General features: G+C 45.6%; 1 protein-coding gene across 3 annotated transcripts in view; it reads right to left on the bottom strand.

Moving 5' to 3' along the window:
- The window catches only part of TNC (tenascin C), a 63444-nt gene extending 51067 nt beyond the window's left edge, over positions 1 to 12377 (bottom strand). For all 3 annotated transcript variants that reach the window (XM_005527193.3, XM_088065775.1, XM_088065776.1), the window contains exon 1: positions 12221 to 12377. The gene's annotated coding sequence lies outside the window, so the exon portion shown is untranslated. The remainder of the gene's footprint in view (positions 1 to 12220) is intronic.
- Between the last annotated feature and the right edge of the window lie 316 nt (positions 12378 to 12693).

Genomic DNA, 12693 nt, shown 5'->3' with positions numbered 1-12693 from the left:
GACTCTGATTTTTTCTTTCATTTGATTCTGAAGACTCAGCAAGAAGGAAACTAAGAGGGAGTCAGCAGCATTTCAGGAGTTCCTGAGAAAAAAATTCCCTGACAAACCTTTTTTTATAAATCTTTGAAAACAATAATGGCTTGCTTTGAACCAAATGGCCTGTTTGAAAGAATAACCACCTCAATCATTTCTTCAAAGGATTCTTGCTCCTTTTTCTATTAAAAGCCAGAGCAGCCTGGCCTTCAATTACTAAGTGAAAATTTATGAAATTGAACCCACAGTGCTCATCCTCTCCTGCACCCCAGGACAGAAAAAAGAGAATTAATCTCATGTGCACTCCCACCTCTAAAAGCTCAGAGTTGTGCCCATCGGGGGGTAAAAGGTGTCAGCTCATTTTCAAATGCCACACTGAATTTTCAGGCAGCAAAACACTTCAAAAATACTGGTCCAGGAGCCAGAGGGCTCCTTGTTGCTGGCTGCTCTGCCCAATTACCTTCAGCTTGATGCCATCTCCAAGGACAGGGATTCTCCTTTTCCCAAGACGAATCCTGCTTGATATCCACCAAAGGATCATAACTATGGATAAAAACCACTCTCCTGCTCCCCCAGGATGTTTGGCTGGGAGCTTGGCTCGAGATGTAAAACAAACAGCTTGGAAGGGAGAGAGCAGAGCTGGGGAGGGGCAGCAGAGGAGACAGACACTGAGGGTTCTCAGGTTTGGGATTCGATGGCGCTGCTCTGGTGTCTCAGACAACTCCACCTCTCCTTTGCCTCCAAAACATGTTAGACCAGCTGGTGGATTTGACCCATGGCACTGCAGGGATTCACAGCAGCTAAAAATATGTCTGTGTATCATGTCTTTAAAAATTCTGTTCTTGTTGGAGGCAAAAAAAAAAAAGAAAAAGATAAGACCGTGAAAAAAAGATGCTGCTGAATGAGTTCAAGGGAATAATGCAACCTGGAGTAGGCTGGCTGAAGTAATGTCTCACTCATGGTTTGTGTTGCTCTTTCTTAGAGGTGCAAAGCCCAGGAAATGAAAAAGCTGCATCTATAAAAAGCAAAGGGTTTTTCTTATAAATTAGGTTTATTCCCTTTAGGATGTGAGGAGGTGAAACTCTGAATGCTGAGCTGGAAACGCCAAACAAATGCTCATTTGGAATAATCTTATTTTTGAGAATATATTTTGGCTAACCTTTCTAACAGTGGCACACATGTGGGTGTGGATTTTGATCCTGGTTCTCCTGCAGCATAAGGAAAGGAGCAAATTCCTTCTGGATTTGTCCTGCAGGGACCTGTGGAAGGTGAGGGAAGGGAAAGGGGGCACAGAGCTCACCTGTGCTTTACCACAGAGCCTTGCTTTGTGGTGCTGGGAGGATGGACCTCTCTGGAGAGGACAAATTCTCCTTTATGGAACCTGGGAATACAAATTGCCAGACTGGCTTACCCAGGAGTCTTCTGAATGATGGGGAAATATAAATTGGAATAAAGTTCGAGGTGAACCAATAGAGCAGCAAGGAAAATGGAATTAGAGTTTAGTGGAATGGTGAGGTACAGAATTACGGTGTCAGGGCAAAGTGGGACTGAACAGGTCTGCCAAAAAGAATGGATTCCCCAGGCTTGGAAAAACTACATCTCAACAATAAAGGCTGAGATAAAACCTTCCTGACTGAGGGTTTGCCATGCCCAAGTCTTCTTTTCCATAACAAGAGAAATGGAGCTAAATAGAGCTGGGCCCATGGGGCAGTGGGAGGTGTCCCTGCCCATGGCAGGGGTGGTAGAATGGGGATGACTTTTAAGGTCCCTTTCAAACCAAGCCATTCTGTCTTCTTTGATTCTCTGAAATCTTTTGCTCTGAAGAAGAAAGCCTGACCAGATGTGCAGCACAAACACACAGAGCTCCAGGACTGCCTGAAACTCTGGCTAACAATAGAAAACTGCAGCCTTACTCTGAAACCAAGAGGATGTGCCAGGCCAATTACCAGAATGAGAAGATGACTCCATGGAAATAAATTACAAGTTTACCAAAACCCAGAGAGAAAGACACCAGAGAGTTTGAGAAAAATCTGCAACTGACCCAAAATGCACGGCTCTAGCTCATTCTATTGCATCAACTGAAGGTCCTTTAATCTCTAGACATTTTATGGGATCAGAGGGATGATTCCCACACGCGTGCACCATCCTCCTGCACCTCGGTGTGCCAATGTTTGCTGCTGTTAAACAACCCAAGTGATTCAGCCCTGCGGATGGGAAGTGCAGGAGAATCCTTCGTCCAGCTCTGACCACAGAAGGAATTTTACAGCAGCCACAAGAAACAGCCTGGTTGATTTATAGAGAAGATCATTCAAATGTGTTGCATATGAACTAAAAAAACCCAACAAAACAACAACGAGAAACAGCATTACAAGAGGTAACCACGGGAGAACTCACACCAAACCCAGCTGCTCTAACTCACAGGGACTGAGATGAGGCACAAGTTAACAGGGAATTCAGTCTGCCCTTGGAGCTTGGGGTTTTGTTAAGGGCTCGGACACTTGAGCATCAATTTCTGGAAATGGGAGCTGAGAAAAGAGAAACAAAACAAGCAGGTCAGTGGGGTGCTCTGGAGCTGCATTCAGGCTCCTGGCAGGGGGCCAGCAATCAGCCAAGTGGAGCAATTTGCTGCAAACTCGGGTGTGGGAGGGAAAAAAGCACCATCTGCTAAGTACTTTTTTCTCACATCTGCGAAGCAACCTCTGTTCTTGCTGTAGCTGTCAGAGGGGGAAGAAAAAGCCCATGGCAGATAGAGCTTAGAACAAAAAGTGTGGATTAGAAACAGCAGGGCACACCAGAGATGGCAACAGCAGAGCCAACAGTGGATTCAGAAGAGCTGGCACTGCTCTAAAAACAGAACCAGAGCTGGAGAAATGGGTCACATCTGAGGGAATCTGGAAATCAGAATGGATGGGTCACACCTTCCCTTTGCCTGGCTTCTGCCTGAACCCCCTGTGTGCATTTCCAGCACAGGAGAGGTTTCCCATCCCTCTCTGGAGACACAAGCAGAGCTCAGGGCTGCTGAACAGGGAGCTGAACACGGGCCGGGGCAGAGCTGCCACAGAAACCTCAATTAGTGCCTTTTCCAATAAATAAAAAACCAAGCCTTTCACAGCAAAAGCAGCTCCTGTGCATAATCTCCCAGCAGAATCCACTCCTGCCTCTTTAGTACTCCCTGTACCTTTTAATAAAGCCATTGCTAATAGCAAAAGCATTCACTCAGGCTCTTGGCTTTTCCCTGCTCGCAGCAAAGACGCGGAGCTGGAAAAGATCTACGCTTTTCCAAACTTGTCTTTGGAAAGTTTCTCTGCCAAGTTACACTTTGTCAGGAGCTCATTATTTTCTGGGTAGACGCTGGAGGCTTCACTTTGAAATACTTTGAGGGTTTTGCTGATGCAGTTTCAGACCATGAGGTTCATGTGCTCGCTCGAATGAATCACAGCAACTCGTGTTCCTTCCACACACAAAGCTCTGCTTCATTTCCAGGCCCTTCTCCACGCTGTTGCTTCCAAAACCACCTATAAATTTTCCAGAGCCCATTTCACAAAGTTCTAGGTGGTTTTGGGATGAGATGGGAAGAGCAGAAATTTAAGACTTCTGACTTTTCCTCCCACTCCTTTCATGCCAAGCGGGAGTTGCTGAGAACAAAGCAGCAGCCAGTCCTGGAGATGGGAACTTGGCCAGTGTCATTTGTCTCAAAAGTTCATGATTTAGGTACCAAACATCACCTTTTTTACTGATAATGAGAGGTTGGAAATAAGCCATCAGTACTCTTGATGAATACAATAACAACAGGTGAAGGAATAACTGATGTGCTATAAAAAAAACCAGATGCCAAATTAACACATTTACCAAAAACATTGGTGAAATCCGTGCAGTAGAAATAAGGATCATTTATAAGAACCATAAACTACTGACATATTAAACAAATCCACAGTGAACAGGCACTGTGAACTGCTTTGTGCAGCACCTCTGAGGAAGCTGTTTTTCAAATTTCTCCTGGAGGTCAGGAGCAAGAGATGAGCCAAAATTCTGCTCTACACACCCAGCCCCACACTTTTCCATATTTAAAATTATTTTAGCTGAAGGAATGTCACGTACAGAGGCAAGAGAGGTGGAATTCTTTTCTTTTAATGGCTCTGCTGTAACTAAAAGCACGAACAATTTACATTTATATTGGTCTGGAATGACGGAAAGTATTTAATTGTATGGATTGCTGCAGATGATATTGGTCAGCAGGCAGCAGGATGCTTTCAGAATTCATTATAAATATTTGCATGTGCTTTATAATTTTACTTTGACTTAACCATAGACTTATTCAAGCACTAAAAATGACTCAAGACTCAACCATAAAAGCCTGTACTATTCCTGGGGACCAGAATTCTCATTCTTTGCCTCCTGTCATTAGCAGACTTTGGGCATGGTTTTAAAAGAAGCTGAGGAAACAGATGGGTAACCCTTCACCAGGCAGTTCCTTGCTTTTAAACCAGTTCTGAGTTTCCCTGGGCAGCTTTTCCTCCCTGCTGGAGCTCCTCTGTCCTTGGTACTAGCACCTCAAACACACAGGAATGTGCACATTTCTCTAACTCACAAGAACACAGAAGGAGTTCCTTGAAATCTGACTTCCAGTAATCGCCCCCGGGCTGCAGATCTGCCTGGCCTAGTTCTGTCACATGTGGTAGCATCAAGAATTTGCATCTTTGGCAGCCCAGGGAAGGGTAGCAAACTCAGAGCAGAGCAAAACACATCGTGAAGAGAAGATGGAATGAAATCAGCCATGGCTTGGCAAGGCAGAATGAAATATAAATGAGAGGCACAAGCTATGAAACAAATTGAGTGCAAGGCGTTTGGAAAAAGAGAGGAGGCAACTCCTGAAGAGTCCAGTCTGGGATGTTTTGCAGTGCTCTGATGTAAAGCAGAGGCACTTATGTAATGTAATGGAAATTACAGCCATAAACACAGCCCTGAGCAGTGATTAGTGACTGAACCCGGACAAAAATCTGCACTGCTGTCTCAAATGTCAACAAACTGGGCACTGCCACATTAATGGGAGGCTTGAGAGCCCTCCACCAGCACCGCCCTGACCTCGTTCTCTTAACCCACAGTGACTCGAGCCCTGCCTGCGCTGAAGCCTTGGCCGGCAGCAATTTGAGCCTGGGATGGTGAAAGGAGGGACGTGGAGCTCAATTATCCAGCACCAGATCCCCAGTGAAATCAATGCCATTGTGTCACATGAGAATCTGGCTGGCAGCCCCTGAAGTCTGCCGAGGAGAAAGCCATCCCCTCAGCAGAGCAGGCTGGAGGGGACAGGGGACAATGCAGGCAATGAAGGGCCACTCTGGGCATGGAAAATGCTCCGTGGGTTCTGATTTCCCATCTGGCAGCCGGGGTTTGTCCCCCACTCCTGACCCATTTGAGCACAGACCAAGCTGGGGCAGCCCAAGGCACCCTCTGCAAAAGGATATCATTGAGGCAGTGTGTGTGATATGGACACCCTACACCCCGCACCGAAGGGAGCTCACTATTGCTCCTGTCAGCAGGAAAAGCTCTCTCCCAGGTGGAGCTGCACACCACAGACTCAATGCTCACTTAAATTAATTCATGTAATTTTTCATTAAATTAAACCCCCCTTTTTCCAGTTTATTATTAGGATATTAGGATACACAATATATAGGACACATATAACCCAGAGAGGCTGTGGATTCCCCATCCCTGGAATTGTTCAAGGTCAGGGATCAGAACAACCAAAAAGCATCCCTGTCACATGGCTGGTGGCAATAAACTGAATTTCTTTCTTTCTGGCAGCAACCCTGGCAAATCCCAATGTGCTCTTGCTAAGACAAATAAATATATGAAGTAACAACCAGAGAATGACAAATAAAGCAACAAATAATGCTGATGTGTTTGAGAATGGCACTCTCTGGGTGCTGCAGGCTTTCCATCAAGCCTGGAGCTGCAGCACTTGGAGTGCTGGCTCCCTGTGATTGACTTGCTAACCTGTAAAGTGGCTAAGTCAACATCATAATTAACACTTGGCAGTGGAAATATAAATTCCCTGGCTTGTAGGTGGTATATCCTCCTCTAAACACTCCACTTGGCCACCAAACTGCAAAAATAGATAGGACATTCATAAGGGGCTCTCACCATGGGAAATGCCAGCATTTTTTTTTCCCCTGGAAACTGTTTACATGGCCAAAATCCTTCAATAAGAAAAATGATCTGAGAACTTTCCTTCATATGTATCCCCTTCTGCCGTGCCTTGTGGGCCACAGTGTGCAGCATTCATCAGGAGTCAGCCCTGAATTACTGTGGTACAAGCCATGCAGGAGGGAAGTACAAGCCACAAGCAAAAGGAAAATATGCATTACACTGGCTCTGGCCAAGAGTAATGGGCTGCCTGCAGATCACAAGCTACCTTTATATCTTTCTTGGCATAGACCTTCGTCCTGCAGCACAGAGAAGCTATTTAGGAGGATTCAGCATATCCAAGAGAGGCTGGCCTTCCAAAGGAACCAGGAGAGACAATGAACCGGGGCAAAGTGGCCACTGAGCTCCTTTTGAGAGGCCAACAAACATCTCCTGACAAGATGAAATCCTGGGGAGGGAGATAACCACCAAGGGCTGGTGCTGGAGTGCTCAGCACACACCGAGAGTGACCCTTTCCTGTCCAAATAAAGGCTTTCATCAGGGCAAAGAAGCGCAAAACCACAGTCCCCAGAGTCCTCAGCCCACAGCATCCTGTGCCTAAGATAAACCCCAACCTGACCGACAAAATCCACCTCTTTCCAAGTCTTTTGATTTCTTGGCAATGAAAAGTGAACTTATGTCTTGGAAATAAAGCTTTTTTTAGCCTTTTTCCAGCCTTTCCTTCATGGTGGGAATAACTCTTTAGCCAGGTGGGCACACAGGGAAAGGATCTCCCAGTTTAATTTTCATGTATAAGCAGAAGAAGAAATTTATGTTCCCTTTTTAGCTTTGTGCTGTCAGAACGTCAGAAAAGAAGATAAATTTAAAGGAGAATCAAGACTGTTTAGATTAATATTCTGCTAACTATCTTAATTCCACAACAAAATTAGCATTTGCAATTTTAGGCTTACGAGCTTAGCAAGTTCTGGTGCCTGTTGGGCACAGCCAAAGCCAAAATCATTATAATGGAATTTCCCCAGGCTCTCAGTTTCAGCATCCTGGGAGGCTCCTGGCCAATATCTGTCCACACATCGTCAATGCTCCAGCCTGCCATGGGAAGAGGCAGCCACTACAATAGACCTTTGTTGAGCCCATGATTCCAGCAAGCACTTTTGGAGGAAAAAAAAAAAATCTGTATTTAAGGTTTCTGTCCTACCACCCTGTACTTTCTCCTCAATTGCTGAAGAGAATATGTTTTCTGAGCATGAAACAATATCATTTTTGTGGGGAGTTTGGAAAGGCAGCGCTTGTATGAGTGGAAGAAAAGCTTCCTTTCTGCGGCCCGTGCGGGGTTGGGGCTGGGGAAAGGGATTTCTGTGTGAGTAATCTTTTAAAGTAGGAAGCAGAGCTCCCCCATTGCTCGGGAAGAATGGACCTCCAGTGGGCTAATATGTGATGGATGACTGAATGCAAACTTGGCAACGTTGCCCTCCGCTCCCCAAAGAATACAAAATGCCACTGCCTGTTCGGGCACCGGGGCTCTCCCCTTGGAAGAGCTGAAAACTTGGCACTGTCCCACCTTCGTTTAATTGAAACTGCAGACAATTATGGGATGGGAGCTTGGAGAGATTTCTTGGGACAAGATCAGCTCAGGATGGATTTGTCTTGGGTGATTGGCTCATGCATAAGCCAAACAAGAACATAAATGGTGAGTTATTTCCCGTTGACTCCCCAGCCGGAGCAGCAGAACCTCACAGGTACAGGAGGGGTGTGTTGGGGGGTAGAATTTATATTAATAAGTATTATGTGAATTCTACATCTGGATATACTCTCTGAAGGTACAGGTGGAGGTTTTCTGATGTTATTTGGGCAGTAACAGGACAGGCAGCACATAGGAGAGAGAAATGATGTTAAGGACAATTCTAGTTATAAGGGCCCATTTACCATTCATTCAATTCTAAAACATGACACTAAATTATTCAAACTTTGCTGTTTGAGTAGAAGGAACCCCATCTATTCCTTCTTTCAAAGCCCAGACACTTCCTGCAGGCTCCAGAGCCACCTCTTGTCAGGCAGGATCCCACTGACTCCTCCGTTCCACACCGTGGGGTTACATCATGCACTGAGGGATTTCAGGAGCTTGAACCATGCCCAGTCTCTAACTTTTCCCACATGTGCAAGGCTTTTAACTCCAGCTCTGAGGGTCAGACCCACGGGTGGACAGCGAGCACGGAGGGAGGAGAGGTTTCACACTTGCAGAAACCCTGAGCTCGGTGGAAACTGCGACGACTCAAGATTGTCCCTCAAGGTTGTTCATTTCTCTGCTTTCCAGCAGTCCCCTTCCTCAGAGAACTGCCTTTTTAGTTCCTTTTTCTCTTCACCATAAAAAGATCCTTTTGGGAATAGTTAATATTGGGAACTGCAGGTTCTTTGTGGCAGTGAATATCATTTATTAAACCTCTTCACTCCTAATACAGCGAGACCCTAAAATGCTGGAGCAATAATTTCAACATCAACCAACCAAAACCGTGGACAGCAAGTCCTCTTCAATATCAAACAGTTTCATGAACTAAATTGCATCTTAAAAACTCATAAGCAATCAGTACACATCCCTTATTTTGAGCTCCTGACCTCAGGTTATGGCGTTTCCTGTCCAGAACTCATTAGTTACTAATCCTATAATTGCTTGCAGTTTTGAAGATTTCTGAGCCTGCCAGATGACAAAATATTAACTCCTTTCACTTAGATTGCTGTCTTCCTTAGTTTCCCACTTCAGCAACAGTGATTTTTTCTGCAATATGACATCAGCAGCTTCCTTAAAACCACTAAGGGCAGCTATTACATTTTACAGTAGTTTCAGACTTCTGCAGTTTATAACCACAGGGTTAGATCAGAGCTCAGTCTTTGAGCGGGGTGTGCTAAACTCACAGCAGAAATTCAGTCTGAGAAAGCACACACTGGTAAATCAGAGCCCAGTTTCAAAGCCCTGTATCCCAAACTGACACAATTCAAAACAAATTCCTTTTATTATTGGAAAGCTGAGATTTCGAACTTTCCAGGGATGTAAATCATCCACTCTTAAGCCTGGAGTTTTATGAGGCACTGGACCTTAAAACTGTCAGTGGCCCTTCAGCTTAGCAGACTGTGATGGCACGAGGCCAAGGAGGAATTTATCAAGTCACAGGCTTCAAATGAGAGTAATTATTTGGCCACTCTGGATTTCTGATGGCACAGAGGTAAATGTGCAGCTGATAACGAAGCAGACACCACCCTCTGCATTAATCTTCCTTCCAAAGATAATATTCCTCCAGGGATGCCAGGGCTCTCTAAGGGATACAGGACTGGATGGAAACTGTTCCCCCCTTACATCCATTTCCATCAGACACCCACTGTCCTACCCAGGACAGTTAAATGCCATCAGCACCACTTAAAGCACTGGACACATCCTACAAGGCTGGGTGGGCAGAGGCACCGTGGTTTTGTACCAGGAAAACAGCACAGACCTGGCCAAGCCAGGCATTTTCCAAATGGCTTTGCCAGGAGGGATGAAAGGGTTAAAGCTCTGGCTCCCAAGCAGCATCACTGTTTCACAGACATTTCTGCTTTTTTAGTTCTGCCTGACTCTTGAAAAGTCGAGAAAGGCCCAAAAAGCACAGACCCTGCCATTTAATCTCATTTTCTTATTAGAAAGTGAGACAATGCTCAAGAACAAACTTTGACAGTCTCTTTACAGCAAGTCAGAACATCTTCACCCGTGAATAGTCTTTGGCTTTTTTTAGATGTTTTATAAAAAGCACTAATATGAAAAATAAGCTGAACGTCAAATACCTTTAGAAATGATGTTATAGCAACATGATAGTTAATTTTGAGTGAATACTGAGAAATAATCCAGTTTTAAAGAGCTGGGATAATAAAAGACGATGGCTTTCAAAAAGTCTCCAGCTAACAGTTACTCAGAATTTGTGGAGCACATTTTAGCCTGTGTTTAGGGGTTTTCCCTGTAAGTTCTAACCTCATTAACATCACTATTTGAGCAGGAAATTTGGGTCTGGTTGTTTGTCTTTTCCATGTGCCCATGACCACTGTGTACCTGGAAGGGATTTCTTTAGCAGAATTTCTGCTTTCTGTCCACATGAGACCTGACATTCTCATCTGCATGCTGGGGGCTTTGCAGCAGATCCTTTGGCTCTTCCACCGCTCTGGAAACACTGATAAAGTAACTGGAGTGAGAGGATTAAGGGCTGGGACTTACAAAGAAATTTCTCAGGGCTGAAAGGAGCCAGAGGATAAAATTAATGAGCACAAAATATGGGAAGTGAATGCCAATTTGGTACTTGGGAGAGTGACTGGGTCAGTGATGGGAAGCACAGCCCTCGTCACTCCTGTCCCATCGCTCCAGTTCAGGGGCACATCCTTCCCTGAGCATGGGGCAGCACCTGCCCTGGGAACACCCTGCCAGCTCTTCCAGAGGCTTCCCAAATCCCCTGCCAGGGAAACTGAGCTGCACACAGACCAGTTATCGTCTCTTGGCTAAACACTTTGAATCTGAAGAAATTTGACCAGATGAATTTGTCCCTGAGTTCCCTGTATCAGTAAGAAACAACCCAAAAGAAATCGCATTTCTTGCAAATTTCCCTAGGATTCAGAGGATGGTCCCTAATTCCCATTGTACACATCATTTCTGGACTCCAGCACCCCTAAACTGTGCAACCTGGGCTAGTGGAAGGTGTCCCTGCCCATGGCTGGAGCTGGATGCTCTCCAAGGTCACATCCATCCCAAACCATTCAAGATTTCACAGCTTTAAAAGGCAAATGCACAAACCCAGTGCAACAAAACAGCCCCCCACATGTAACATTAATTGGAAAGTGTGTAAAATTAATTCCCAATATTTATTATAGTCTTAAAAAATTAAATCAGGAGAAAAAAACCAAACAGCTGGACAGCAAGGCTTTTACCCAGACCATAGAATCACATCCACCTCATTGTTTTTTCTATTAAGAAAACTTCTATAAGTGTTTTTATTACACTTTTTAATTTTGTATCTCCACTGTGCAGCACAACACATCACCACCATTTCAACCTGGACATTCCTTCCCATAGTATGAGACAGACTTTTCAGAAGTTTAGATTCACTGCCAAAAACTCTCTGTCCTGGTAACCAGACAGAAAATCAGGCAGGGAAAACTCTGCGAAGGTGATGTAAGACTAAGTCTTGAGTGAGTGGGTTGAGCTCCTAAACGAATCTGAATGTGTTCACCTTCTCCCAGCCAGCTTCTCCTTTTTAAGCCAATTTGAGCCTCGCTGGTAAGTGCAGACACAGTCATGCAGAAAATCTCAGTGCACCAGGGAGCGAGGAGCTGAGACTCGGAGCAAGTGCCTCTGTTTTTCCATGAGGATGGAGAATTTCACCCTCCCGCTCCCAGAACCCACCCAGCAAAGCACTGGTAATAAAATACCAGTTGAATCTTCCTTTGTGCTTTGCTCCCCACTGCAGGCTAATATTACCGCACTTTTAAAAGAAACTGGAGCCCAGTGGGGGTGGAGAGGAAGGTGACAAAGTCTTTGGAGCAAAAAAAACCACAAAATGAATGTGGGGACAGGGAATGACCGGTGGGAAGGGCCCGGCTCTCATCAGGTCACAGAGAGGAGCACAAGAAGAGTTGCTTGGGAGGGTTAAAACCTGCGAGTGGATTTAGTCTGGTTCTCGAGGTGAGGATGGGGGAAACACTTACAGCACTACAGGAGCCAAGAGGAAATCCCAAATCTGCTTTCCTCGCCTGCCTGTCCATCCAGCCTCTGCCCGTACTTGTGCGGATGCCCAGCATCCAGCCATTCATTCATTGGGTCGGGTGGATGTCATCGAGACGTTTCTTACATGATCACCCTGCACAGGGCACACAGCCTTCGAGGCAGGCATGTTCCAATCCCAAATTATTCCCACCAGGATCCCTGCCCCTTTCCTGGCATCCCATCCCCGGGGGGATGCCGGAGCATGGGGTCACTGCGAACTCCTGGGCCAGAGCAGCTCCTGACTTTTTTAATTCAGGGAGGAATCAGACCTACCTTAACCACTCTGGCGGAGCTTAGATCCCGCTGTGAGCAGCCTCCATGAAATAAATACGCTGTTCAAAGCCAGCTCTGCGCTCCTGACTTTTGTTGCTGTCCTGTCAAAACTCGGCGGAGTTGCGTTGTCCGTGTGTGCGAGCGCAAGGCAGCGAGCTTTGACAGCAAGGCAAACTGGTCAGAGCAGCCAGATTCTGCTGGGTTTATATAGCTGAGCTGCAAATCCTCATCCTTGGCTCGTTCCACTGTAATAGGACGCCTGAAGGCAATTTTTTTTTTTTTGCTTTAAAGGAACAGCCTCTCCTCTCCCTGGCGTGGCTGCTGAAAGGCGCACACACTCTGTCATCCACACACACACAAAGAATTTGCATGCGATTTATGGCTAAAGAAGGAAACCCCCTGAACCATTCAGAAAAGAAAGTCAGCTCAGGGCAAATGACTCAGAAAGCAGAATATTTTCCCTACGGCATCAG

Source organism: Pseudopodoces humilis, chromosome 22, assembly GCF_049639895.1.
Source record: "Pseudopodoces humilis isolate 2021_Gansu_Grassland_sample_001 chromosome 22, ASM4963989v1, whole genome shotgun sequence".
NCBI lineage: Eukaryota > Metazoa > Chordata > Aves > Passeriformes > Paridae > Pseudopodoces > Pseudopodoces humilis.
This window is presented reverse-complemented; position numbering and strand designations above follow the sequence as displayed.